Here is a 27,851-nt window from a genome sequence, read left to right as displayed (position 1 = left end):
ACTATGTTTTCACATTCTTCCTTGCCTGTCTTCAATAATAATTCCAAGTCTTTGCTATTTTGTGGGTAAAATGGCTTCATCTGTGTATCTTGTACTTTCCTTCCGCTTTCATGTCTCCTTCTTCCAGGTCAAAATGAGGGGAGGTGGGTTGTATAAACCCGAGCGATAAAATGCAGCCTTTCCTGACCTTCTTGCCAATGTTCTATTTGTCTATATTCTGATTTAACAATGGCCTTTTGTCATGAGTATAAGCTATGCACCAGGACAATGAAAACTTCATATAGCAATTTCTTTAAGAGTGATCCAATGTGTTTCATGAGCTACACAACCAAAGAAATTGCTATAATCTATAAAGTATAGGTTGATTTTCTTTTGAAACTTTCCTGTGTGCTTCATTATCCAAAATATGCTTGCAGTATGATCTCTAGTACCTCTTTCTTGTTTGCTCTAACACTCAACTCGAAATAAGTTAAGAAACCAAAGTATGAAAGGTATCTGATAACACCTGAGATTAAGAAATTGTAAATCAGAACAGAATTGAAACAGAGAAATTAGTAAGCAGTTTAAGGGTAATAAACCCAAGACTTGCAATAGCATAATTAAACCATAAGGTCATCAAGCAGTGAATTTAAAGTTTGCTTCCAGTAAGTAGGCAGGGGTAAACTGGTCCACTTTAAACGACACTCCACTCAGCCCATGCCTACATGTCTAATAATACTTAAAGAGCACATTTTGCAGGTATGAAAACAACCTCCTGATGAATCAGAGGGTCTACACCATATGCCAGAGTTATGTCTTCTCATGTGGGCTTGAAGGTCCTCCTCTTTTTGTTGAACTGAAGAAAAAGAGAACATGGCTTCCTCCAGTTCAGCACTTCAGACTGAAGTACTGGAAAAGGGCTTGACTTCTGTAAGTCATCTTCATTTTCTGAGGAAGGTGGATTCTCCTGAGGGGGAGGTCAGTGTGACATTCCTCTTCTGGACCCATCTTGAATATCTGGCATTTCTTACTCTATATATAGTGGAATCTTCTTTTCTTTTCTTTTTTCCCACCTTGTACTGGATCTTAATGTAATGTCCTGCTGGTAACTGCAATCCCTGGTGTCCCCTTTCTTGGGAACGGAATGCATATTAAATGTTTCCATTCTGTGGTCCATTGCTTTATTTTCCATATTTGTTGGCAAATTTTAGTTGGAATCTGAGTGGATTTTATCTCAGTAGCTTAAAACAGTGTTATTGATATGCCATCTGTTCCAAGTGATTTATTTTCCTCACGGGCCTGGAATGTATCTTCTACTTTCTAAAATTCAGGTTAATCCTCAAATGGTTCTTCCTTGAATGAATCTGTCACACTTCCATCTCTTTTATATGGTTCTTCAGTGTATTGTTTCCATTGTCTTTTTTATTTCATCTTTATCATATATTTCCTAATCATCATGTAACATTTTCTTTCATTTTGCAAATCTTGTGAAAGAGATTTCTTTTTTATACCTTTCTGTTATTTTCTGTTTATCTGCACTGACTGTTATAGGACTTGTCTACATGGGAATAAAACAACCACCATAGTCACCCTGAATCTGGTGCTGGCAATCTTCAGAAAGCACAGCCACTTCTGAGCTTGCCCAACTTTGCTCTCCCACTGACCAAAGGCTGGAGAATACTCTGAAACTAGAGTATCCTTGAGCTTTGCAGCCACCTGAACAGATAGATCAGATCAATTTCAGCTCACTCTGTTGCCCACACACACACTGCCATCATCACCATTTCCCTGCCCTGATCATCACAGAAAAGGGGATGGGTCATCCCTGTCGTTGCCACCACTGCTTACTGGCTATGGAGCTCTGTGAGCATCTGGCCATTACAGTTACATCGGATGAGGTCATAATAGGATGCCCATGTGATCAGCAAGGAGAGGGTAGAGTGACCCCTTTCTAGCTGATAGCACAGGGACCCTATTCTAATTTCAACAGATGCAACAGCAATGGTCAGGTGCTCACCGTAAGTTCCATAGCAGGTGAGAAACAGCAGCTGCGATATGGAGGACAAAGTAATGGCCCACTGAGACCAGTGTGTTCCTGGCCCTGCTGGACCGGCTGGACACTAACGCAATGCCAAAGAGGGCTTGGCCTAATGTGTTTGACTACCATCATAATCAATATAAGCCTTGCATAATGCCTCATCTCCATTCTTGAAATTTCCACTGCACTCACCATTCTGTAGAGAAGAAAATATACTACATAATGATCATTATAAGAATCTTCAGCTTTTGAAAACTGTCTAGTTTATATTTTGTACAAAGCAATCCACTTCCTTAGTCAATGCATCTAAGGAACTGGATTTATATTGATAAATGGTGATGGTAGAACATAAATTGATTTTATGGGACTGACAGATTCCTTTAGTCTCCTCTTCCATTTTTTCCTTCTGCTGCAACAGAGACTGTTTCTTTGAGGACAAAAAAGAAACAGCACTTACCACTGACCCTCCCCTCCCATCTCTTCCCTCTTTTTTGCAAGGAAATTCCAAGGGGAGGGGAGAAATCACTTTACTTTGAAGCAGGTTGCAATTGTCTGGTGCTCAATTCGCCATTCCTTGCTGCTGAGGCATTCTTTCCTTTTTTGGCACCTCAATGAGAAAGAGAGGAATGATGAACTGCCACTCCACCCCTATATGTTTTGCACCCATGGTGAACACACCTCTGCAGCCCTTTTGATCTGCCACTGCTGCCATCAAGAAACTGCTTCTTGTTATCTCTCGACCCAACAAACTCCTTTTTTCAGTCATAAAACATGCAGGGCCAACAGGATAAAGGTAATAGATATGAAGCAGGAAGTAACAGCTGTCTTTGTTGTTTTTCTGCCATGCATTATAAATGGATACTTCCCATTCTGACATCCTCCCCACCCCCATTTCAATCTGAGTCATCAAGGAAGGTGCAAATAGGCTGAGTTTGAGACTCAGAATCACAATACATCTATATCTATATCTGTTTAAATCTATATAATCTATATATAATTAAAGAACCAGGACACAAAGGGAGGTATCCAGGGGCTATGCTCAAATCCACTTCTTCAAAACTTAAAAGAAGGCAAACATCTCCAAATAAGGAGAAAAGAAAGGTTATGCATGTGTATCCTCTGCAACATGCATGCTACTATGTCATAGTTCAGTGAACATTCTGTCTTTGCCTGACTAAATGAATGTTCTCTCTGCTCATAGCACATTACATCTAAGATTTAGCTACTGTTTTGCAGTATAGAGTCATCTCTCCATATTTGCAGGTTTAACTTCCACAAGTTTTGATTATTCATTGATTATTTACTGCTGTCTCCTGCCACTTTTAATAGGGACTGGAAGACTGCAGGACTAAAAAGATCTGTGAATGTGCAATGAAACTCATTCCTATTAAAAATGATACAGGGGAGCAGCAAATGTGGCAGGTGGGGGAGACAAGAGTATGTGGGAGAAACTGAGAGGGCAGCATGATGCTGCTGGTTGTCTAGGGCCAGCAGAGATACCTGTAGCAGCGGCAGACCCTACACACCAATGCCTCAGATGCCTCACTGGCCCCAGCCTAGCCAATGTGAATTACATTTTTTGTTACGGTTCCCGGAGACACCTTTGCCTGGATCTGTCATTTGTGTGCAGGAAGGAGAAGAATGGGTAGTAGAAGAGGTGGATGGAGAGGCACTGCTCTGCGTCAGGGCGCAACAGCAACAGTGGCATTGGCACAAACTGGGCATGTCGATATGAAAAAAGCCCCTTCATATAGCAGCAGTGGTTTAGGGCCCTTCCAGACAGATCCTTTATCTCAGAATCTGATCCAAGTTTTCTGTTTATCCCAGATTATATGGCAGTGCAGACTCATATAACCTAATTTAAAGCAGAAAACCTGGGATCATATCCTGGAATATAGGGCCTTTCTGGAAGGGTCCTTAGTCAGAGGACAGATGATGGGACACAATAATGGAATATAGGTGTATGTCTATGACAGAACTGGGCATTCATTTTAGTGGCTAGCATATAAGACCTGTACGTAAAGCTACTACAACCTGGGAGCAGGCAGGGGTGGAAAAGAATTGTGTCTTATAGAAACAATATGAAATATAAGGATTTGGAGGAATTGAGACAGAGAAATTGAAATTATTTTTAAACAAAATATGAAAATTCTCTGCTCCTGACTGGTATTATATCTTAACAGGTGCTTTAATATTGGCATGAACTCCAGAAATGCTTGCCAAAAAGTAACAAAAATAGCCCTGTGACAGACTGCTATATGCTAAAGTCTGCCACATTAAACCATGTGGAGATATTGTATATAAATCTGAGAAACACGAACTGACTTCCACATCTACCGATTAAAGCTGTGCCTTCGTATTTTTCCTGCTACTTTCACACATTGATCAACTGACAATGTCAGTTGATCAATGTGGTCACTTCTATACACACTAATATCACTCACAATTTAACTTAAGCATACAGTTAGCCCTCCATGTTCACTGGTCAGGCGCACAGGACCCCAATGGAAAACCACTTTAAGAAGAAATTGCTTTTTTAACCTGAGAAAACACCTCTCTGGGATTTTCTTGGATTTTTGGCAAGGCATTGAACACAGAATTACACAGTGGTTCTCAACCTGTGGGTCCCCAGGTGTTTTGGCCTACAATTCCCAGAAAAACCAGGCAGTTTACCATTTCTGGGAGTTGAAGGCCAAAACATCTGGGGAACCACAGGTTAGGAACCACTGACCTAGAGAGGGATTCCTAGAGCTATTCTCTCTAGAAATTAACAGATCCTCCAACATGCCTGGAGGAAGTGAACCATGGAGTCGTGCTGGACGACCAAGAGAATACTAGAGATACTATTTTAAATCAAATCTGTGAATAATAAAACACACAAAATCAAAACCCCAAAGGTTTTCAAGGTCTGTGCTGAAATCCCTTCCAATAAACATCGAGCTGACATGCAATTGTTGTATAGATGGATGCTTATAGATTGCAGGCAAGATGATTTAGGCTGGAATTGACATGTGAAAGTTTTGAAAAGAACATTCATGTGGTTAAATTGACAATAATAATGTACAACTGGGGTTTCTTTTTACTATAACTCACTTCCCACAGACAGAGGGTCTTACCAACAATTTCTTTAAGAGATTTTAAGAAATGACATCCTTCAATCAATAAAAATGAATGCCACAGGTAAAGGTTTCTTATTATTGTATCAGCTCTGCAGCTTCATTCTTCTGAAGTTTAATGATTTGTAGGCTCTTTTCAGTACTGTTTTGGAAACCCTATTCTAGGATATTGAGTGGAATCGGTTCAGATTTGCTTGTCTGTAGCAGAATTGCTTACCAATAGTTTGTTTAACATGAGATGCTCGCTAAAAATGAGCTTCATCTTTAAATGAGCTTTATCTTTAAATCTTTAACTACAAATCTGAATAGGAACAAAAAAAACTTGTTTATTTCAGCTCTTACAGAGGGCCCTTTCAAACAGCAATATAATCCTGAATATCAAGGCAGAAAATGTTTTTGTTTTTATGTTATGTTTTTATGGTTTTTAACTGTATACTGTTGATTGTTATATTTTGTTGTAAACCACGTTGAGTCGCCGGCTAGGCTGAGAAACAGCGGTATACAAGTATAGCAAATAAAATAAATAAATAAATAAATAATAATTAAAATCTCACAATATCTGCTTTGATCTGGGTTATATGGGTCCACACTGCCATATATTCCAATTCAAAGCAGAAAATGTGGGATTTTATTCATTTGTGTGGAAAGAGCAAGAGACAAAATGCCCGAAGTCACACAGTGGATTTCATGGCCAAGTGGGGATTTGAACTCTGGTCTCCAGAGCCATAGACCAATGTTCAAATCATCGTAACATTTCAGCTGCTGTTACAAAAATTACATCTTCACAAATTCAGAATACAAAAATATATGATAGGGACAAAGGCCAATAAAGAGCTAAGGCAGAAAGCACCTGTGGCTGCAATGCTTTGGTTTTTCTGGTCCAACCATATATTGACACAAAATTGGCCAGCCTTTCCATTCTTTCTAAAGCCCACAAAAACTGTATGGGCTTCTACAAAGAGAAAAAAAAAGCCAACCACTAAAGTGCCACACCCACCATTTTCAAAGAATGCCCTAAATAAACTACTCTCAAATGTGGGAAATGGATGAATTAAGACTGAAAATCCAGGAAGTCTTAAGGGATGGCAAACGTAGGTTCAGAAATTGGTTGGATTAGGAATTTAATTCCAGCCAACTACTCACAATGGGCAATGAAAATGTATCTCTGTCTACTGTACCCATTTAAAATTCTTCAGGAAATGTTTTCTGTCTTTGGTTTGTTTCTGCTTTCACCACACCAAGACTGTGACTTACTCTCAAGCATGTACTTTCCATGGGTCAGTTTATTCAACTATTCTAGACAACGGAAAATTCCAGAGTTAGTTCCAAGAAAATAGCTGCCAAAGAAGAGGAGATCAGTGGCCAGTGAGGAAGGTTGCAGAGTTTAGGGAAAGGAAGCCAACTATGCTTGCTTTATGAGAAATCTCGAGGAAGTGAAAGGATCCAAAGGCTGAGAACACACTTAAGGCAACGAAGAGAGAGAAAGTCATTGGTCAAGAGCCTGACATCATTTTCTTGCATCACACAAATCAATATGAGCACTCCTAAGTTATTTCTATTGTGTTTGACATTATTGTTAATGTCTATTAGTACATATGTTCTGAAAGCGGTTCTCTGGGGATCTAACCTACTCCCATAGTTGATAGCTTTTTAAATACAAATTTTAACACAAATAGTAGAATGGAATGGCAAGCTCTTTCAAGGGAATGCAGATAGGCCTCCTCACAGGAATTAAAGCATCACCTCTACACATGGAGCAATCCTGCCATGCATTGCACACCCATAGAAAAACATGTTTCACATGTGCACTGAGTCAGTGAGTCTGTGATCAAAGAGTGTGTTAGCTAGTATGCCCCACTGAGGCATATTAGATCAATTGTTCTCAACCTGTCGGTCTCCAGATATTATGACCTTTAACTCCCAGAAATCCCAACAGCTGATAAACTGGCTAGGACTTCTGGGCATTGTAGGGCAAAACACCTGGAGACCCACAGGTTGGGAACCACTGCATTCGATGGAATTGAGTCCCAAAGGAAAGCCATGGGCACCTCCCCACACAAGTTGATTGGTCCAGTGACCAAGGATTGGTCCAAGACCATATTTACTAAAATCAGTCATGTGCTTTAGATTTAGTACCCAAACATAACAATCCCCTTCACATGTTATTCATGCAGAGGGTCTCTCTATGCTTTAAAATTGCAGCTAGTTGTATTATTTGTGCCACTCATGACATTGCATGGCTCTCTGCCCCCCCCCCCCCCCCAAATTCATATGATAAGCCTGCATTTTTACTTAGGAAAAGATAACTCATATGGGTTATTTTCTGTGTTATTGAGAACCCTGTACAAGCAGGACCCCCAAATTAAGCCTTCTTTAGGCAATAAGCTAGAACATTACAATAAGCAAAGGACACACATATACCCCAATTCAAACAGTCTTGTCTCTATCTCAGATCACTTGGTGTAAAGATCTGAAGATAGGCTTGCAAATGCATTAAAAATAAATGATCTTGCAGTTATAACTGAGTCCTTTGGCTGGAGCTGCATTAACAAGTTCATCCAAATTGCTTCCAGATCTGTTTTTAGGCCTTCGTGCTATATTTCATGAAGATCCATGGAGCAGTTGGTGACAATGAAGTGCTTGCGGGTGGAGAAGGTATTCATGACCCTTCCCATCTCTAGCCCAAATCTTGCTGTTGACAAATATTTGCACTAGTTTTACAATGATGATCAGTGTTGGCTGAGGGATGAGTTTAGACTTGCACAATGGCCCTGCTCTTGCCTATGTAAAGTTACCTAACTAGGATAACACACAAACAGAAACTACTACTATTGTTGCAGGGATGTGTGGCAAACTATATGAGTATAGCAATGTGTATATTAAAGTCTTTGATCCCTGGTATGGCTAATGTGTGGGTTTGGAGGTGAGAAGACTCAAGTTTATTTCCCATACTTCTAATTCTTCTCCTATACATTATCTGGCAGTAAACTCACTGAATTTATTTGCATGGTTGTGCGAAAGAAGAACTGCAAAGCACTTTCTGCACTGAAAAATGCTATAAGGATTATTAATGACAACTTGTGCTTTTAACAAGCTGCAGCAAGAGATGTGACCCATAGCATATAAAATCATTTGTAGTGAGCAGTTATTTGGAAATTACCGTGGCTCCCTTCCCCTTGGCAAAGTACCCCATAGGGTTCACATTTAAAAGGTCGGTTTGGGCAGTATCAGTTTAGGGAGACAGGCAATTCAAACAGCATGTTTCAGGACACACACACACACACAATTAATTAACAATGCATCAGCCTGCTTCAAGAATTATTCCAAGGTAAAGTATTATAAGATGACAGGCAACAAACTAACACAAAGAAATCCTCCTTTGAAAGAGTGCCAAGCAGTGGTAAACAAACTCTGCTGTGATTCACACTCAGCTCTTAATGGCCCTCTTCTACTCAACCTGGATAATCCTCTGTATGTCTCAATGAAGGAACTGAAACCTGCCTAGTAAGATGCTCTTTGCCCAAGGAGCTCTTGCTATTGATGTGTTCATTCGTTCAGTCGTCTCCGACTCTTCGTGACCTCATGGACCAGCCTACGCCAGAGCTCCCTGTCGGCCGTTACCACCCCCAGCTCCCTCAAGGTCAGTCCAGTCACTTCAAGGATGCCATCCATCCATCTTGCCCTTGGTCGGCCCCTCTTCCTTTTGCCTTCCACTTTCCCCAGCATAATTGTCTTCTCTAGGCTTTCCTGTCTCCTCATGATGTGGCCAAAGTACTTCAGCTTTGTCTCTAGTATCTTTCCCTCCAGTGAGCAGTCGGGCTTTATTTCCTGGAGGATGGACTGGTTGGATCTTCTCGCAGTCCAAGGCACTCTCAGAACTTTCCTCCAACACCACAGCTCAAAAGCATCGATCTTCCTTCGCTCAGCCTTCCCTAAGGTCCAGCTCTCACATCCGTAGGTGACTACAGGGAATACCATGGCTTTGACTAGGCGGATCTTTGTTGCCAGTCTGATGTCTCTACTCTTTACTATTTTATCGAGACTGGACATTGCTCTCCTCCCAAGAAGTAAGCGTCTTCTGATTTCCTGGCCACAGTCTGCATCTGCAGTAATCTTTGCACCTAGAAATACAAAGTCTGTCACGGCCTCCACGGCTTGCTATTGATATAATGGATATAATAGAGAGGTCTAGGCTGTGCTTCCTCTAGTTAAGACATTCTGCACATGGTCCATGACACGTCTCTGTAACCTTTATTATGTGCCTTCAAGTCATTTCTGACTTATTGCAGTGTGAAGACAACCTCGTCATAGCATTTTCTTGGCCAGATTTGTTCAGAAGACATTTGTCACTGCCTTTCTCTGAAGTTGAACAAGTGAGACTGGCCAGAGGCCAGAGGCTTTCATGTCTGAGTGGGAATTCAAACCTTGGTCTTCAGAGCTTCCAATACTCAAACCTCTAAACCAGTGGTTCCCCAGATGTTTTGGCCTTCAACTCCCAGAAATCCCAACTGGCTGGGATTTCTGGGACTTATAGGCCAAAACACCTGAGGACTCACAGGTTGAGAACCACTGCATTAAACCATGCTGGATTCTTGAGTCATAAAGTTAGTATGTGGAAAGGGTATGCCCTGGATAAAGAAACCCTGGCTCAACTGAAGTAGCCCAAATGAAAAAGCAGGAAGCTACTTCATCATTGTCAATGGAGGACATGAGAAAAGCCTCCCTGTTGGATTGTAACACATCTGGGCATCCCCTGGGCAACATCTTTATAGACACCTGATTCCCTCACACCAGAAGCAACTTGCAGCATGCAACCAAACAAACCAATTGACCTTTTCAGGACCAACTATGACAATAATCTCAATCAACATCAAAGGTATGTCAGCTGCCAAAGAACAACTGCTTTACAACTGTTCAGAGATAAGAAATGTGACGTGCTGTGTGTCCAAGAAACACATAGGGATAAACAACAGAAATGACCAAAAGTTCCAGGAATGACCTTAGTGATGTAAAGACTACATGCGCAATATGGAAGTTCTGTCTTTGTAAAACCAGGCCTCCACGTCAGCAGTGCCCATAACACTGAAGAAAACAATACAGAGGTTATAACAGTAGATCTTAATAATATTATGATTACCTCTATGTACAAGCCCCCAAATGAAGAGTTTTGTTTCTTCTCTCCTGAGAACTTTGATAGGCACCAAAGGGCAGTAACAACTGGTGACTTTAACAGCCATAGCCATGTATGGGGCTATGCTCAGGAGGATAAAAATGGAGAGGCTGCCCTCTCTTTGGCTGAACTGCACAAACGATTGCACAAACTATTCATGATAGTAAGCTCCCACCATCCTACAACAGTGGGAGATGTCTTATTTGTCTTATGTGTGAGTGACAGCATTGTGCAGTGGGACTACCAATGCAAAACACACAGCATTGGTTGATAGTATGCCAATTGTTCCCAACTATGAGGCCTCAGAAAGGCAGATTGGTCTAAATTCTCAGATATGTTAGAAGACAAGATCATATTGGTCGCCCCAGTCCCTGAGGATTACGAGTGCTTTATTGAAATAGTCCATTGACAATGCTTCAGGGCAGGCTGCAAACTATGTCCTGCATATAATCAGTTCTGCTTTAGTACAACCTATGTACACCTACTCAAAAACAATGTGTGTCTTGATCGGGAGGATTTGTCACAACTTTAGTAAGTCATCAGTTCTCTTTTAAATGGTTTGGAAACTTTGAACATCATTAGGCAGAGCCTGGGAAAGTTCCTTGTAAGAGGCAACAAGTTCCACAGTCTTACAGCTGACAGGGCCAGTGGTCAGAATGGAAGCATATGTATGTATTGTAGAATTTCAAAAAAGTAATTTTTCAACGTTCTGGTATCAGGGAATTGGAACTCACACTCCTCTCCCTTGAGTATAATTCTAACTGGGGATTATAATCTGTCGCAAACATTGAGGCTTCAGCCTTCAGTACACCCAATTATGAGATGATTCAATCCTACTACAAGCATGATCGGACACTGAGTGTTTGTAGTTTCCTTGGCGGGTTGCGAAGTGGCAACTGGCGGCCACCCAACACCAACAAGACCTAATAGCGCTGGCAAACTTCCTCTAGATTTTTTCCCTTCTCTCTCTCTCTCATTCTCTTTCTTTCTCTCCCCAGTAAACATTTGATTTAAAAGTCATTTGTTGATTCCCAGCAGCATGTGGACGCCACAAATATTAGCAAACACCTTTCCGGAGCTCAATCGCCTGCCTAAAATGCCCCTCGACCACAAATCGCGCCCCTTTGAGACCACAAAGGGTGACACGGTGAGAAATCCAAGACGTGAAAAGGGATCATCTTGTTCACCGGACCACAAGGCTGAGCAAACCCAGAAAGACTTTTACTCTGAGTTTGGAGGCGCTTTCGCGTTCCCGTTTGGGGGAGAAAAGGCAAAAGAAACAAACAAAAAACCCGACCACTTTGAACTCCCAGCTAATAGGAATCAAAGCTTGTTACCTTGTAGAAACGGTGCAAGAGCCGGGTTCCTCCAGCCAAGGTGGAACTGAGAAGGCGCGACCAGGAGCTCGAGGGCTTCAAGTTGCTCCACAAGACAAGCCCTTCGCTGGGGTTTTCATGAAAGAAACTCCCTGCCTTCTTCTCTCTCGCTCTGCCCCACCAGTGATGTCACATCCTGACTGGGTCTAGAGGGGGGGGGGGGAGGAGGAGGGCTGCCTTTCCTCGCCCACTGCCTGCTTTCCCTCCCACCTTCCCCTTGTGGCGCTCCTGCCTTGGTCGCCCCAAAGGCTGGGGAAGGAAGAGGAGCCTTGGGAAAGTCAGCCTTGGGAAACTCCCGCGCTGGGTTTTCCCCAAACCCAGCCCCCCCACTCGCTCAGATCCGCTACATTTTCGTTTCTCGTGGCTCCAGTTGAAGACGGACTTTGAGATCAGGTTGCACGCGTGGGAAATTCCAGACGAAAACATTAAAAATCCATCCCGGTTGCTGCCATTCTTCTTCTCACTCTTTGCAAGTTTCAGTTATGGGATTTAGCCCGTAAGCTCGTTGTAGTGTTTCTAACTAATGGTTGGAGCCCCCGGTGGCGCAATGGGTCTAAACCATGGTTTAAATGGGTTTGACCATGGAACAACAGACTGGTTCAAGATTGGGAAAGGCCTACGGCAAGGTTGTATACTCTCACTCAACCTATTCAACTTGTATGCAGAATACATCATGAAATGTGCGGGGCTTGACGAATGCAAGGTTGGGGTTAAAATTGCTGGAAGAAACATTAACAACCTTAGATATGCAGATGTGGCCAGCATGATTGCATGGAGCATCGTTACCGTCCTGCCAGAGCAGTACCTATTGATCTACTCACATTTGCATGTTTTTGAACTGCTAGGTTGGCAGAAGCTGGGGCTGACAGCAGAAGCTCACGCCGCTCCCCGGATTCAAACCTGTGAGCTTTCAGTCAACAAGCTCAGCAGCTCAGCGGTTTAACCCACTGCACCACCGGGGGCTCATTCCGGTACTATTCACTGAATTATATCTAATACAATGTACCCTTATAACAACTTTGCGGCTACTTTAAAATCAACATTTGTCTTTCTCTCTTTTATCCTATATATTTTCACTTGATTTTTAAAATGCAGTTATAAAGGCCAGAAAAAGGGTAAGAAGAACAAAAAGTAGAAGAGGCAAATAGAGAAGATATGAACAAGGTCCAAAAGATATAGGCTGCCTGCCCATATTTCCAATAAATCGTTGAGGTCTCTAAATTACAGTTGTGCATCTCTAAAGCAATAAGATATTCTGACCAAAAGTTAAGCTGTTTCAGAAGATAAGAGGACTGCTTTCGTGGTGGAAAAGAGAACAGTGTCATGGGAGTGGCATGTTAGAGATTAGGCAGAAAAACTATATATATATAGCATCAGAAGCAAAATGAGATTACATTTATAATGTATAGGAAAAACCACAAACAAAGTTAAAAACTTGGCATTATACTAAATTTCCTTTTACCAGAAGCTGGCCACTTGGAATACCTTTGGTGTTGTTGTAAGAAGGTCCTCCATTATGCATGTGGCAGAGCTCAGACCCCATATGATAGTATGGTTTCCACCTTTTGGGTACTTCCAAATGAGGCCTTTATTGTGAAATTTTACAGAATATCCTAGAGAGGATATTCACAAATCTTTCTTCTTCTATTTGAAACCCTCTCATACATTTCTTCACCACTTGTTCAATGTTTCCTGTCTTTCCACCCACACATACTCTCAAACAAAATTGTGTTAAGGTGGAAAAGATTGAACAGCTGCACAGTGCTTTTTTTACTGCCAATAATTCAAACTCTTGCCCAGAAGTACACTCAGAGGAATCATTTCATGAAGGCCGTTTTAGTCAGGGAATTGACATAGGGGCAATTTGAGAGAAGTGATGTCTCAGCCCTGTGTCCTGCTGTTAATGAAAATGCTTTGGAGGAAAGAGGGCTTCTCATCCCACTGTTAACCAGCTAAGGTTAAACAGAGAATGTGTATGTGCCTTCCAAATCATCTGTCGAACTGTGAATTTCATAGGAATTTCTTAGGCAGTGTATACTCAAATGTGATCTGGCATTGTCTTGATCTGAAATGATGATGATGATGATTGACAAGAAGCAACTAGAAAAGCTTACACGATATAAGGATTTAAAGATAGAACGCCAAAGACTCTGGCACAAGCCAGTCAAGGTGGCCCCAGTGGGCTTTTTTTTTTTTGTCAGGAGTGACTTGTGGAACTGCAAGTCACTTCTGGTGTGAGAGAATTGGCTGTCTGCCCGGATGTTTTGGTGTGTTACCATCATTGTGGGAGTCTTCTCTCATGTCCCCACATAAGGAGCTGGAGCTGATAGAGGGAGCTGATCTGTGCTTTCCCCAGATTTGAACCTGCAACCTGTTAGTCTTCAGTCCTGCTGGCACAGGGGTATAACCCACTGCGCCATTGGGGGCTTCTTCTCCCAGTGGTGATCAGCACACTGGGTGCATTGCCTAAAGACCTTGGCCTGTACTTAATAATAATTGGCACTGACAAAATTGCCATCTGTCAGCTGCAAAAGGCCACCCTACTAGGATCTGCACACATTATTCACCAATACATCACACAGACCTAGACACTTGAGAAGTGTCCAATGTGTGATCAATGTGTGTGTACTATTTTTTATGTATCAAATAATAATAATAATAATAATAATAATCTTTATTTGTATCTCACCCCCTCTCCCAAAAGGGACTAGGGGTGGCTTACAACAAAATATAGCCTAAGGCATCTGGTATTCCCTAGTGATCTCTTTTACTATCCAGATCTGATGTTGCTTACTTTCCAAGATCAGACAAGATCCAGTGTCTTTGGGGTATTCAAGCCAATTTTGTCATCTTTTGCCCAGCCATAATGATATTTTCTTAGTCCAAGACATTAAAAAATAAACAACACTTGTTTTAAAAGAAAAAAAGCAGAAGTCAAAAACCACAAACATACATGGAAAAGGTCTCCATGCTTGTACTTGCATTCTTAACCAGCCCATGCTGACACTACAAATCAAGCAGTTTGAGACACAAGAGAGGAAGAAGTGTACCAAAAGAATTTGTCATTCTTCACTGCCTTTTTAAAGCAATGGATGAGCAGATACCATACAGGGACACTAATGTCTCGAGTTTGCTGGTTTGCTGCTTGTCACAAACCTGTACCCTTCTGCAAGATAACTTTTTTCTCAAGTAACTGATCCTCTGTCGCTCTAAATTAGTAGAGTATTTTTTTAAGAAATCCTGAAAATTTATTCTGGATCAATTTTGAGTTTACAGGGAAAAGAACAATTTTCCTATATAACCTTATACCTTTATTACAGTTGCCATGGGTTACTTTCTTGACCAATTTGTCTCATTGGCTATCAGGACAGGATACAAACATAGCAAATCTATCAATGAGTGTCAGCCATTTCATTCATTCATTCATTCATTCATTTATTTACAGTATTTATAGATCACCCTTCATGAAAAATATCAGGATTTTTCCTGATATTTTTCCTCTGAGCATCCTACCTCTGAGGATGCTTGCCATAGATGCAGGCGAAATGCCAGGAGAAATGCCTCTAGAACATGGCTCTATACCCTGAAAAAACCCACAAGAACCTAATATCAGGATTGCTAAAAGAAATAAAATAAAAAATTACCCCCACTGAAGTGCTATAAGAAAGTATAAAACGCTTTACAGACTCAGAATCTGAAGAAACCATAAGGACCATACAGTGCAAGCCCCTGCTATATTTACAATAATAGAAAACAATATGCCTGGTAAATAAATGATTGTAAGGTAAATGCCCTACAGCTGCACATCCACAGGAGTGACATAAAATAGTTTATTTCCTTAGATAACACAGAAATAGAGAAGTGCTTCTCCATGGGGTCCCTAGTATACAATATGAAAAAAACCCTCATTCATTTTCTTGTGATGGACAGAAAACTAGCTATCCCTTCTCCAAAATCAGTTTTTGTCTTGTTTCTGCCCTATATATTGGTTGAACTCACTGAAAGATCTGAAAGGGTAGACTTCCAGTCTTTCTATGTAGATCCAAGTTAATGCAGCCATGACAATTTGTCCAGGAAATGCCTGAAAACATCTCCTCTTACTACACAAGCTGCCAAGAGCAAAATTTGGAAAGCCTTTCGGTGTCACTTAATACTGCTGCTGTCACATTTGGCACAGATTGAGCAAATTATGAGGAAGTATTACTCATGAGCTCTTGTAAGCAGACAACTATGGGAAATACTACAGGGAACAATGATAAAGCAGACCTGAAAGTAAATTCTACCAGTCATACAGATTTAAGAGACAGCACCAGAAAGGGCACCAAAGAATCATGAGTTGCATCATAATGACTTATTTTCCTCTTTAGATGTCTTTGAACTGGATGCTGTCATGTGTTTTGTGAAGGACCACCCCAGAATGAATTAAGAAAGCCACAGCTTGTGCAGGAAACACTTGTGTTCTTGTTAACTGATACTGGAAGGCATGACATGCACATATCCAGTGACGCTGAAGTTATCAGCCTGGCTAGAATTCAATGTGCAAGATCTTATCTACAAAGCCCTAAACTTTAAGACTCCTATTTGTTTTCAGGACAGTCTGGTTCTTCCCTCAATATAGCTAATCTCATAGATGTAAAGCTAACTTGCCTGATCCAAGCAATCCGTCCTAGGTGCTATCATTCCACCAAAGAGAAAAGGAAAATAGAAGAGGGAGCAAAAAAGTGACTGAAGACAATGAATGAAGTATAGAAATAATCCGTTTTCATTGTATGAACACAGCTATTCTTTTTGTATCAAATTACATTACTGTGGTGACAATGTGCAAACTTTGCTCAAAAGCCGCTTCTTTACATAATGTTCTTACACCTAGAATAATGAAATATCAATAGGATGATGTTGACTGTTCCTCCTATCTTTTGATTTCAGAACTTCGAAATCCTTCCCAGGGTTCATCTGTGTGTTTGTCTATCTGTCTATATGGAATCATGCAGGGGAATAGAATAGAATAGGTTTGGGAAGTTTCTGATGAAAAGCAACTAGCCAGGCATATTTTATGCTGAAGTTTATTACTGACGAGGATGTTTAACTGGGGGAAAGCAGCAATCAAGCAAATCTGATCTGTTATTGCCTTGCAGTGTGTGCATTTTGGTCCCGAAAGAGGCTGTGTTTAATATTCTGATCATCTGTGACTGAGAAGCATCTGTTCAGGTACAAAGCTGGGGTGTTGTGGAACATCTTTCATGGATGATGTGGTTGGCCTTCTGCCTGCTTGCCCTTCTCTGGAGTACAAGTATCCTATTATTCAGACAGCTATGGGCCATTACATAGTTGCTCTGGAAGTGTCTTTTAATATGGGGAATTATAGTGTTTCCCTTTCTTGTTGTTTATTTTAAATTGTTTTGATTCAGTGCTTGGTCTTAATATAGTAGGTTAATGGTCCTTCAATAATATAACTGAGCAGGGTTTTATCACATTTTGCTTTAATTCATGTTGCAACCACAATTGATTCTGCATTAGAAGAACAGTTGGATAGTAAAGGAATGAATAAAATAACATAGCCTTACTTTCTGCCATGACTTTGTTCCCTTTGACCAAGAACTAATGTATAAGCAAGAAACCTCATGCTAATATGAACATAAAAAGTCAGGACATGGAGTTTGAGTCAGAAATTGCTTGAAATAATGGCAACCATATTATTAATTAAATAGAATTTGCTCCACTGCATACATTGCTTTGGAAAACTACCTCTCTGTCACTTCTGAGTATATCTGAACCACTTCTAAATTCCACATGGTGAATCCTTGCTGTGATGTTTGCCTTCTGAGGCAGCAAATTTGCTCTTGGTTGTAGGAACAAGCCCAAGTGCTGAAAGTTATTTCTAATGTAGCCTAAGCATCTTGGTTAACTCCTTTGAAGTTCTAGAGTGGAACAATCATTTCACTGATAAAGTTGGCAGCAGCTACCATGAATTGCTTATGTGGCTTTCTAAGAACATGACTTTATTTCATCTGTGCCCTCAAAAACTCTTCACTGTAATAAGGAGCAAATTTAGTAGAAAGTAGCTCTCAGACCCCAAGCTAAGAGCAAAGTCTTATTGTACAACCATGGTGTGTTCCAACTATTGGCTTAAATTCTGTTCGTGACATATAAATATTCAAGTTCAAAATGGTTGATGATGTGGGAGGACTTCACTACACTCCTCACACAACACTTTCCACCTATTTGAGACTCACTTTTCCTCTTATGCTCCCCATTCCCAGCTATTTATTTATTTATTGTGTCAGAAGTGAATTGAGGGAACAGTTATAATGTATTTTAAAAAGAACACCAACAGAGTTAAAAACTTGGCATTATACTAGATTCCCTTTGACCAGAAGCTAGCCACTTTGAGTGTCTCTGGTGTCACTGTGAGAAGGTCCTACATTGTGGGAGGGCTCAGATTGCATTGTAATAAGTGGTCTGTGGTTTGCTCTTCTCCACACTTGCAGGTTGTGGATTCCGCTTTGTAGCCCCATTTCTTAAGATTGGCTCTGCATCTCGTGGTACGAGAGTGCAGTCTGTTCAGCATCTTTCAAGTTGCCCAGCCTTCTATGTGCCCTGGAGGGAGTTTTTCATCTGATCTCAGCCACAGATTGAGGGCTATTTAGCAGAGAGTGGGGGCATATTAGCATATCTTTTGGCTGTGCACCTATAGCTAGATGCAAAATAAGCAAGGATTCTTGATCTTCCAGAGGTTCTTTAAGATGATATCATGGTTCTGTATCTGGCCATAGATTGATGGATGCAGTTGATAGAGACTATACACTCTCCATCTACAGACAAATAGTTATTGAGGAGATGGCTAACAGGAGGAAATGACGTCCTTTAGTAGAAGAGATAGAAAGCACGATACAGTTCTGTCTGAGGGGTACTTTATATCTCCCATTGCAGGCTCTCAGTCACTGGTATTTTTTTTACTTGGAACCCTTTCCTGTTTTCATATCATATCTTCTCATGTTTTCATACCCCATCTTCTTTCATACCATATCTTCATACTATGTCTCCCCTCTCATGATTTCAGATTACAACAGCTGCACAGTGTTCTTTGACCTTTGACCTTGAAGCATTAATGGTTCTCTGGCCTATTATCAGGAGGGTGAAAGCTTCTGAGAACAGCTGAAGTTTTCCGCCCTGTTTGGGTCATGTTAAAGAGATAACTGTGTGTGCCCGTAATGAGCATTTGCTGGAGGAAAGAACATTTGCCATTCATTCTCTGGGCAAGACAATGTTTTAGTCTATCTTTGCAACACATGAAGCTGGGGAATGGCTCAGCTTGTTCTACTGCTACAACCTCCTAAGTGAAAGGGGAGCCTTCCTGTTAGCTATGGATTATAAATAAATTGTCTTAATATAAAGCCCTTTCTTGTTAGGTAGTTAGTTATTCTGAAACAATTTTTGAACAATCATTTATGGGGAGAAATTATGCCTGGTATTGTTTAGTTGGTGTCTTTATATTTGTGACTGTTTTCATGCCTTGTAGCAGGATATTTTGAGTGTAGTGTATACAAAGAAGTGATATACATTCCTCCTCCTCCTCTTCCTCCATAAACGCAGAAGCAGATGGAAGGTCTTCTCTCCATCCTGCCAATGTCCTGGCCACACAGAGAAGAAGAGAAAGTATCATTTGCACTTAATCCTTGAGCTCACTGGCATTCTCTTTTTGTGTGTGTGTCATGTCTTATTTATATTGTAAGCTTGAGGGCAGACACTGCCAATTTGGAAGCTACTCTGAAAGAGTTTGTGGTCGAAGAGCAGAGTATAAATATTCTAAATAAATATATAATGTTCCTAAAGGAAAGAACCCCCTCCTCCATTGCCTACAATAGTGATTTTGATTTAATGCCCCCATAAGGACTCATGCTATCAAAGTGAAGTAATTACAGAGCAGTCCCAAAGAGGTAGGGGTAGGAAGTCAAATGGTAAAAGGTCTATGTTCAAAGCTATACTAGCTTGCTTAGGTCAAGGAAAACATTGGAGAGAGGGTTCCTTCACACAGTTATATGCACTTACCTTTTCTTTTTTATATATTTCAACTGGGAGAGTAATTCACTATGCAAGCTCCAACATGCCATAGTTGGACATGCCTGGTCCATTCTGGAGCCTCTCGGGGAAACATGGTGGAGCTGGTTCTCATGTATAGGTGAAGTTAGCATCCATCATTGGGAGGGTTAGACCAAGAGACAATATGCTTGGGACAAAAGGGGAAAATTATGTCTGCCTGAAAGCATGAAAGGGCAGGCATTATCTAGGCTCCCTTCTCTCATCAATCACCTTATGCATCTTTGTTTCCAATATGTTTTCAATCCCATTTTGATCTTTACAACAGCCCCATGCAGTAGTTTATCATCAAGAGCCCAAGGTCACACAATGAGTTTCAGAGTCTAGCAGGTACTGTATCTGAGCCTGAAGTCTTCCCTGTCCTCATCTGGTACTCCAACCACAGCATTGTTTAAAGACGTCCATATGAATGGTTTAGATCAAGGACATATTGCTGAATTACCCAAATAGATGTCTGGTCTAAAGCATCCTACCCGTTTTGTTCTATCCTTGCTCCAGTTTGAATGTAAGCTTTTGGAACATAGAATCATAGAATGTTTTGCTGAATTACCTGAAGAAATGTCTGGTCTAAAGCATCCTACCTGTTTTATTTTGTCCTTGTTCCAGAGTTAATTTAGCCTTTTAGAACATGACTAATCAAACTTCTGCATAACACTTCAAACAAGGCTATACCCAAACACTGCATTTCAGAAGGGAATAAAATTGCATTTCAGGTAGAGCATCCCTTATCCAGAATTTTGAAATCTTAAATACTCCAAAATTCAAAATCATCCACATGGATGGCACCTTTGCTTTCTAATGGTTCAGCGTGCCTAGTCTTTGTTTCATGACCAAGATTATTTAAAATATTGTGTATAAAATCATGTGTATAAAATCATGTGTATAAAGTCTATATGAAATATAAATGCATTTTGTTTTTAGATTTGGGCCCCATCACCTGAATATGCTGTTATGTATTTTATGCAAATACAGATATTCAAAAACAAGCATTTCAGTAAGAAATACTGTACAAAAGTAAAGACCAGTTCTATTCATAGAGAGCATTTGCTGAAGTTATATGACTAATAACAAGATGATAGAAACAGTCAGGGCTTACTTTGCACCAGAATATACATTCAGTACTAGGGTTAAGTCCTGGAACAACAGGTAGTAGAGTTTTTTGTATCAGCTCTGGTTATAATACAGGCACAAATCAGGTGCAGAATATTTTGTTGTTTGGGGTGAAGAAGAAAACAATTGATTCCTTTCCATATGCAAGCGTTCCTCCAGGCCAACAACTCAACATTTTAAGTGATTTTCAACTTATGCAGGAACTGTGATTTTGGAGTTGGCGCCTCAAGCTTTCCAGAAAACCAGATAAGACACGGAGCAGTTGAAGGCAACATCAGAGGCTTTATTCTCAATAGTCAAAGAGGATGTCAGCGAAGAGAGCACACCAAGAACTGAGATACCGCAATTGCAAACATTATTGTATTTATAGCATTTTGACAGCTATTCTAGACTGCTGTAGGAACCACTGCAAACTTCAAGCACCCTGAAGGTCCCACTTTGCCGACCCCAAGCATAAAGTTAATAAGATTTGTTGTCTGTTTTTCTTTTAATCTGACAAACAATGTTGGGTCTAGGTTTTAGTAAAATGTGCTATCCAAATGGATTAGAAAACTGGAGGGTTACATTCCAGAATCTGTACTACAAACACATGGCAATTTAGCTTGTTTCAGAATCCAAATTCTGTGGCTTTTAAAAACATACTCCCACTGCTGCAAAAATTAAGCTCATTTACTGTTTCCCTCCTCCCTCTTGCTTCAATTAGATCACATTGCCCTCTGGGAACAATCAAACAAATGCACCTCTGCATCTGGAAGCATTTTCTTTCTGATCTGGCATTAGCCGAGAATGTACTTCCTTCATTTGCTTCCATCCAAAGAAGATAGATTAGAGGTAGACTGAGATAGGATGCATACACACAGATACACATAGATATCTTAGTAAACATGCATACTTGAGAGGCAGAGATACACAGACAGTAGAGGAATAATTTTTTCACCAGTCCTCATCATATTAAATTTGTTATCATCCCCAGCCATTGTGCTTCTTTTTTATGGCTACCATTACCCAATGGCTTCCCCTCCATCAGTTAAAGTAACAGGGCCCCACTTTTAGCATTAGTGCGTACTTTCCTACGGTGTCAGAACGATTACAACGATAGAGAAGACATCCAGGTTCTACTGGCAAGGCTTTTGCTTAAAAATATGTATCTCTAGGGGGAAAGAGTATTTTTCCACAAGTAAAATCCAGATGTATGGCCATTGCTCGGAAGCTCCAACTGGTCCAACGATCAGCAGCCAGTATGCTAACTGGGGCCCCTTACAGAGAGAGGTCAACCCTCCTGTTCAAGGAGCTCCACTGGCTGCCGTTTATATTCCGAGCCCAATTTAAGGTGCAGGTGCTTACCTACAAAGTCTTGAACGGTTTGGGACCAGCCTACCTGCGTGACCGCATTTCCATCTACGAACCCAAGCGTTCACTTCGGTCATCTGGAGAGGCCCTGCTCGTGATCCCACCGGCGTCGCAAGCGCGCCTGGTGGGGACGCGGGGCAGGGCCTTTTCCCTGGTGGCCCCCCAACTCTGGAACACCCTCCCCAAAGACCTTAGACAGGCCCCTACATTGGCTGTCTTCAGAAAGAACTTGAAGACCTGGCTTTTCCGATGCACCTTCCCAGATTAGGAAATCTCCACTACCAAGTCCCATAAGCACTTTATCAGAACCAATGATTGCTGCACACCGCACATCGCACTTGCCCTAGAAGCCCTTTATACACCTCCTGTCACATCAGCACTTTTAATCTTTGTACCCACCTTCCGGCCCGGCCCAGTTTTATTGTGCTTTTAGTGTATTGTGCCTGTTGTTTACTTTGCTTTATTCTGTTTTAAATTGTTTGATTTGCTTAGATTGTATTGTTATGTTGTGTTGTTGAGGCCTCGGCCTGTGTAAGCCGCATCGAATCCTTCGGGAGATGCTAGCGGGGTACAAATAAAGTTTAATAATAATAATAATAATAATAATAATAATAATAATAATAATTGCTAGAATCAATAATGAGACTGCATATAGCCTGCACTGGCTATATGGTTGACTGATCGAGCCAAAAGTGGGGAAAAGAGGTGTGCGTGTATGTCTATGCCTTCAAGTCCTGACAACTTAAAGCAACTCTGTGAATTTGGTAGGGTTTTTTTAGGCAGGGAATACTCAATAAATGGTTTTGCCAGTTTCTTCTTTTGAAATATAAGCCACACAGAATAAAAAGACACAAACAGCTGAGGAAATTATTTGACAAATAGTGTGCAATCCTGACCTCTAGTGGCTCTTCCCTTGATATGCACCTTCTTTAGAAATTAGATAGGTAGCATGGCATGATCTTAAAATGCACCAGTTGATTTGGGAAAATGAAACAGGGTCAGACCCTGTTAGTACTTGGAGGGGAGACCATCAAGGAATCCTGTAGGACAGTGTTTCTCAAACTGTGCTCCTCCAGATGTTTTGACGATCGTGCCATCACCACGCAAGAAGGGAGCTTTGAACAGAAGCTCTCCGAAGCACTAGGTGCTCTTTCTGCCTATTAAAGGGGAAACCAGCTGATTCCTAATCCATCTAAAACACAGACATGTGCTTTTCATCTTAAGAACAGATAAGCATCTCGAGCTCTGAGGATTACTGGAGCACTGTAGCACACCCAAATACCTCGGAGTTACCCTGGACCGTTCTCTGACCTACAAGAAGCACTGCCTGAATATCAATCAAAAAGTGGATGCTAGAAACAATATCATACGAAAGGTGACTGGAACAACCTGGGGATCACAACCAGACACAGTGAAGACATTTGCCCTTGCGCTTTGCTTCTCTGCTGCTGAGTATGCATGCCCAGGGTGGAACACATTTCACCATGCTAAAACAGTAGATGTGGCTCTTAATGAGACATGCTGCATTATCATGGGGTGCCTGCGCCCTAAACCACTGGAGAAATTACACCGTTTAGACAGTATTGCACCACCTGACATCTGCCAGGCAGTAGGAACTAATAGTGAAAGGGCAAAGGCAGTGACATCTCTGGCCCATCCCCTGTTTGGGTATCAGCCAGAACTTCCAACCACTTAAATCAAGAAATAGTTTTCTAAGATCTACAGAGACACTCGCTGGAACACCTCAGCAAGCAAGAGTCCATAAGTGGCAGGCTAAAACCCAGAACCTCAATCAATGGCTGATACCAAATGAAAGACTCCCTCCTGGGCACACAGCAGACTGGGCGACTTTAAAGGTGCTGAACGGACTGCGCTCTGGCACCACGAGATGCAGAACCAACCTTAAGAAATGGGGCTACAAAGTGGAGTCCACAACAATCAAATGTGGAGAAGAGCAAACCATAGACTACCTATTGCAATGCAACCTGAGCCCTGCCATGTGCACAATGGGGGACCTTCTTATAGCAACACCAAAGGCACTCCAAGTGGCCAGCTACTAGTCAAAGTATATTTAATAGAATGCCAAGTTTTCAAACTGTTTGGTCAGCTCCTGATACAATAAATAAAACAAGTACAGTATTAAGAAGCTGTTCAAAAGGAATGGAAAGTGAAGTTAGCAAGAATGTTAAGCAGAATGAAAGCAACATTCTGGGACTAACAATTAACTTTAGATCACAGTGAGCCAACAGAAGTAAACATAAGATAAAAATATAAGCTAAAAATATTGGGGTTTTTTTTTTAAAAAAAAAAAGGCTTCCAGGGCGGAACATGTTTTGTGAATGGGAAGCAGCAATGGTCTCCGAATACAGGTATTTGAAAAACAGATATCAAAGCGAAAGCATCACTACTAAAAAGGCAGTAAGGCATCCTTGTCCACCCACGGTCTGGTTTTAGTGTTTTGCTCTCTGCTTTAGGGCTCTCCGAGTCATTGTGATTTGCTGTTTCCATGACAACAAGGGGAGCAAGAAGACAGAGGAAGAGGAATGAAGGAAGCCCAATATGCCACAAGGACCTGATCTTTTCACTCATCCAGTGAAACTCAAAATTAAGGGAAAGAGTGAAAAATTCTTCTCCATGCACAAGTTACCAGGCATAAAAAGAATCTAGGCGGTTGTCTAAAAGAGCACAATGAGGCCTGGGCACATATAGTGAGAGAATTTGGTTCTTAAAATCTAGTGGTCAGGAATTCTGGGAGCTGAAGTTCATAACACCTGGAGGAATAATAATAATAATAATAATAATAATAATAATAATAATAATAATAACAACAACAAAACAACAATAATTAATACAACAGCCAGCACAGTGATCTTGTTTGCTGTGTACTAATCTTGTTGTGTATCAAATAATCATTCTTGCAGCCCAAGAACAAGCCATTAAAACCAATGCCATCAACTCAGTTCTTGTGGGTTTTTTCGGGCTATATGGCCATGTTCTAGAGGCATTTCTCCTGACGTTTCGCCTGCATCTATGGCAAGCTTCCTCAGAGGTGAGGTCTGCTGGAGCTGGGAAAAAAGGGGTTTATATATCTGTGGAATGACCAGGGTGAGACAAAGGGCTTTTGTAAGTTGGGCTAGGTGTGAATCTTTTCAATTGACCACCTTGATTAGCATACAATGGGCTGACTGTGCCTGGAGCAAACTCTTCTAGAAAGGTGATTAGATGTCCCTGCCTGTTTTTCTCTCTGCTGTTTTAATTTTAGAATTTTTTAATACTGGTAGCCAGATTTTGTTCATTTTCATGGTTTCTTCCTTTCTGTTGAAATTGTCCACATGTTTGTGGATTTCAATGGCTTCTCTGTGTAGTCTGACATGGTGGTTGTGAGAGTGGTCCAGCATTTTTGTGTTCTCAAATAAAATGCTGTGTCCAGGTTGGTTCATCAGGTGCTCTGCTATGGCTGACTTCTCTGGTTGAAGTAGTCTGCAGTGCCTTTCATGTTCCTTGATGCGTGTCTGGGCGCTGCGTTTGGTGGTCCCTATGTAGACTTGTCCACAGCTGCATGGTATACGGTAGACTCCTGCAGAGGTGAGAGGATCCCTCTTGTCCTTTGCTGAACGTAGCATTTGTTGGATTTTCTTGGTGGGTTTGTAGATTTGTTTGTATGTTGTGTTTCCTCATCAGCTTCCCTATGCGGTCAGTGGTTCCCTTGATGTATGGCAGGAACACTTTTCCTCTGGGTGGATCTTCATCTTGACTCTCGTGGCTTGTTCTTGGTCTTGCAGCTCTTCTGATGTCTGAGGTGGAATATCCATTGGCCTGTAGAGCCCAGTTGAGGTGGTTCAGTTCATCTTGGAGGAGGTGGGGTTCACAGATTCTTTTTGCACGGTCTGCCAAGGCTTTGATGGTGCTTCTTTTTTGACTTGGGTGATGGTTGGAGTTTTTATGTAGATATCTATCTGTGTGTGTGGGTTTTCTCTAAACGGTGTGACCCAATTGTTGATCTGGTTTGCGGATGACTAGGACATCTAGAAAAGGCAGTCTTCCTTCCTTTTCTTTTTCCATGGTGAACTGGATGTTAGGGTGGATGCTGTTAAGATGGTCCAGGAACCTGTTGAGTTCTTCTTGTCCATGGCTCCAAATGGTGAAAGTGTCATCCACATATCTGAACCATATAGTGGGCTTTTTGGTTGCTGTTTCAAGAGCTTGTTTTTCAAATTGTTCCATGTAGAAGTTAGCTATGACTGGGCTGAGAGGGCTCCCCATAGCTACTCCATCTTTCTGTTCGTAGAATTCATTGTCCCACTGAAAATAGCTGGTGGTGAGGCAATGGTGAAACAGCGCCGTGATGTCTTCTGGGAACCTCTGGTTGATGAGTGCCATGGTGTCTGCAACTGGGACCATGGTAAATAGAGACACCACATCGAAGCTGATCAGTTTGTCATTTGTATTTAGCTTGAGATTGCTGATTTTTTCAATGAAGTGGGCTGAGTCCTTGATGTAGTGTGTTGTGAGCCCAATGTGGCTTTCGACAATACAATGCCATCAACGCCAGAATTGAAAAGTTGACTACAGATGCAAGGAAGCAGACAAAATGATGGATTACATACTCAGCTGCTGCAAGAAGATCGTGTAAACGGACTACAAGCAGAGGCATAGTACTGTTGTTTGAGTGATCCATTGGAACTTGTGCCACAAAAACCATCTGACAAAGAACTGGTGGGATCACAAGCATGAAAAAGTTACAGAAATTGAAGACATCAAACTATTCTGGAACTTCTGAATTCAGACTGATAAGAGTCTTGGAGCACAATACTTCTGACCTCATGATTGTGGAAAAATACAAAGTATGGATAATCAATGTTGCAATCCCTGGTGACAGCAGAATTGACGAGAAGCAAATGGAAAAGCTGACATGATACAAGGATTTAAAGATCGAACTGCAGAGACTCTGGCACCAACCAGTAAAGGTGGTTCCAGTGGTGATCAGCACACTGGGTGCAGTGCCTAAAGACCTTGGCCTGCACTTGAAAACAATCATCGCTGACAAAATTACCATCTGTCAGCTGCAAAAGACCACCCTCCTCGGATCTGCATGCATTATTCGCCGATACATCACACAGTTCTAGACACTTGGGATGTGACTGACGTGATCGAAAAGTATAGTTAGTATAATGATCTTGTTTGCTGTGTACTAATCTTGTTATGTATCAAATAATAATAACATTTACTACAACAACAATTCTATCCCAGTTTTTCTCTCTTAAAGAGATTCAAACCTGAAAAAATAAAATAGGATTAAACAGTGAAAATATTTGTTTAAAAAAACAGTTAAACTATTAAAAACAAAAATGTAGAAACCTCTACTTTAGAGGAAGAGGTTAAATAAATTAAAACTACCCTTGTCCTTGTTATCGACAGGACACCTCAGAATCCAAGTCCCCAATGTTTATTGGCTAGGATTAATGGTTTTTGCTGGATTTAATAGGTATCCTATATTAACAGGGCAGTGACTTTTGAAAAGAGACTGAATATATAATCCATTCCCCCCCCCCTATTTACCTCATTTTCCCTATCCCCCCTGCACCTCTTTTTTTAGCTATTTTGTATAACGAATA

The 27,851-nt window shown here is 41.1% G+C and overlaps 1 protein-coding gene across 1 annotated transcript in view; it reads right to left on the bottom strand.

Annotated features, from left to right (window-relative positions):
* MOB3C (MOB kinase activator 3C) overlaps positions 1 to 11,828 on the bottom strand; it is a 45,413-nt gene extending 33,585 nt beyond the window's left edge. The window contains exon 1 of the mRNA XM_060773448.2: positions 11,641 to 11,828. The gene's annotated coding sequence lies outside the window, so the exon portion shown is untranslated. The remainder of the gene's footprint in view (positions 1 to 11,640) is intronic.
* Between the last annotated feature and the right edge of the window lie 16,023 nt (positions 11,829 to 27,851).

This window comes from Anolis sagrei, chromosome 4, assembly GCF_037176765.1.
Source record: "Anolis sagrei isolate rAnoSag1 chromosome 4, rAnoSag1.mat, whole genome shotgun sequence".
Classification (NCBI taxonomy): Eukaryota; Metazoa; Chordata; class Lepidosauria; order Squamata; family Dactyloidae; genus Anolis; species Anolis sagrei.
The sequence above is the reverse complement of the archived record's forward strand: the minus strand, read 5'-3'. Positions and strand labels throughout refer to the sequence as shown.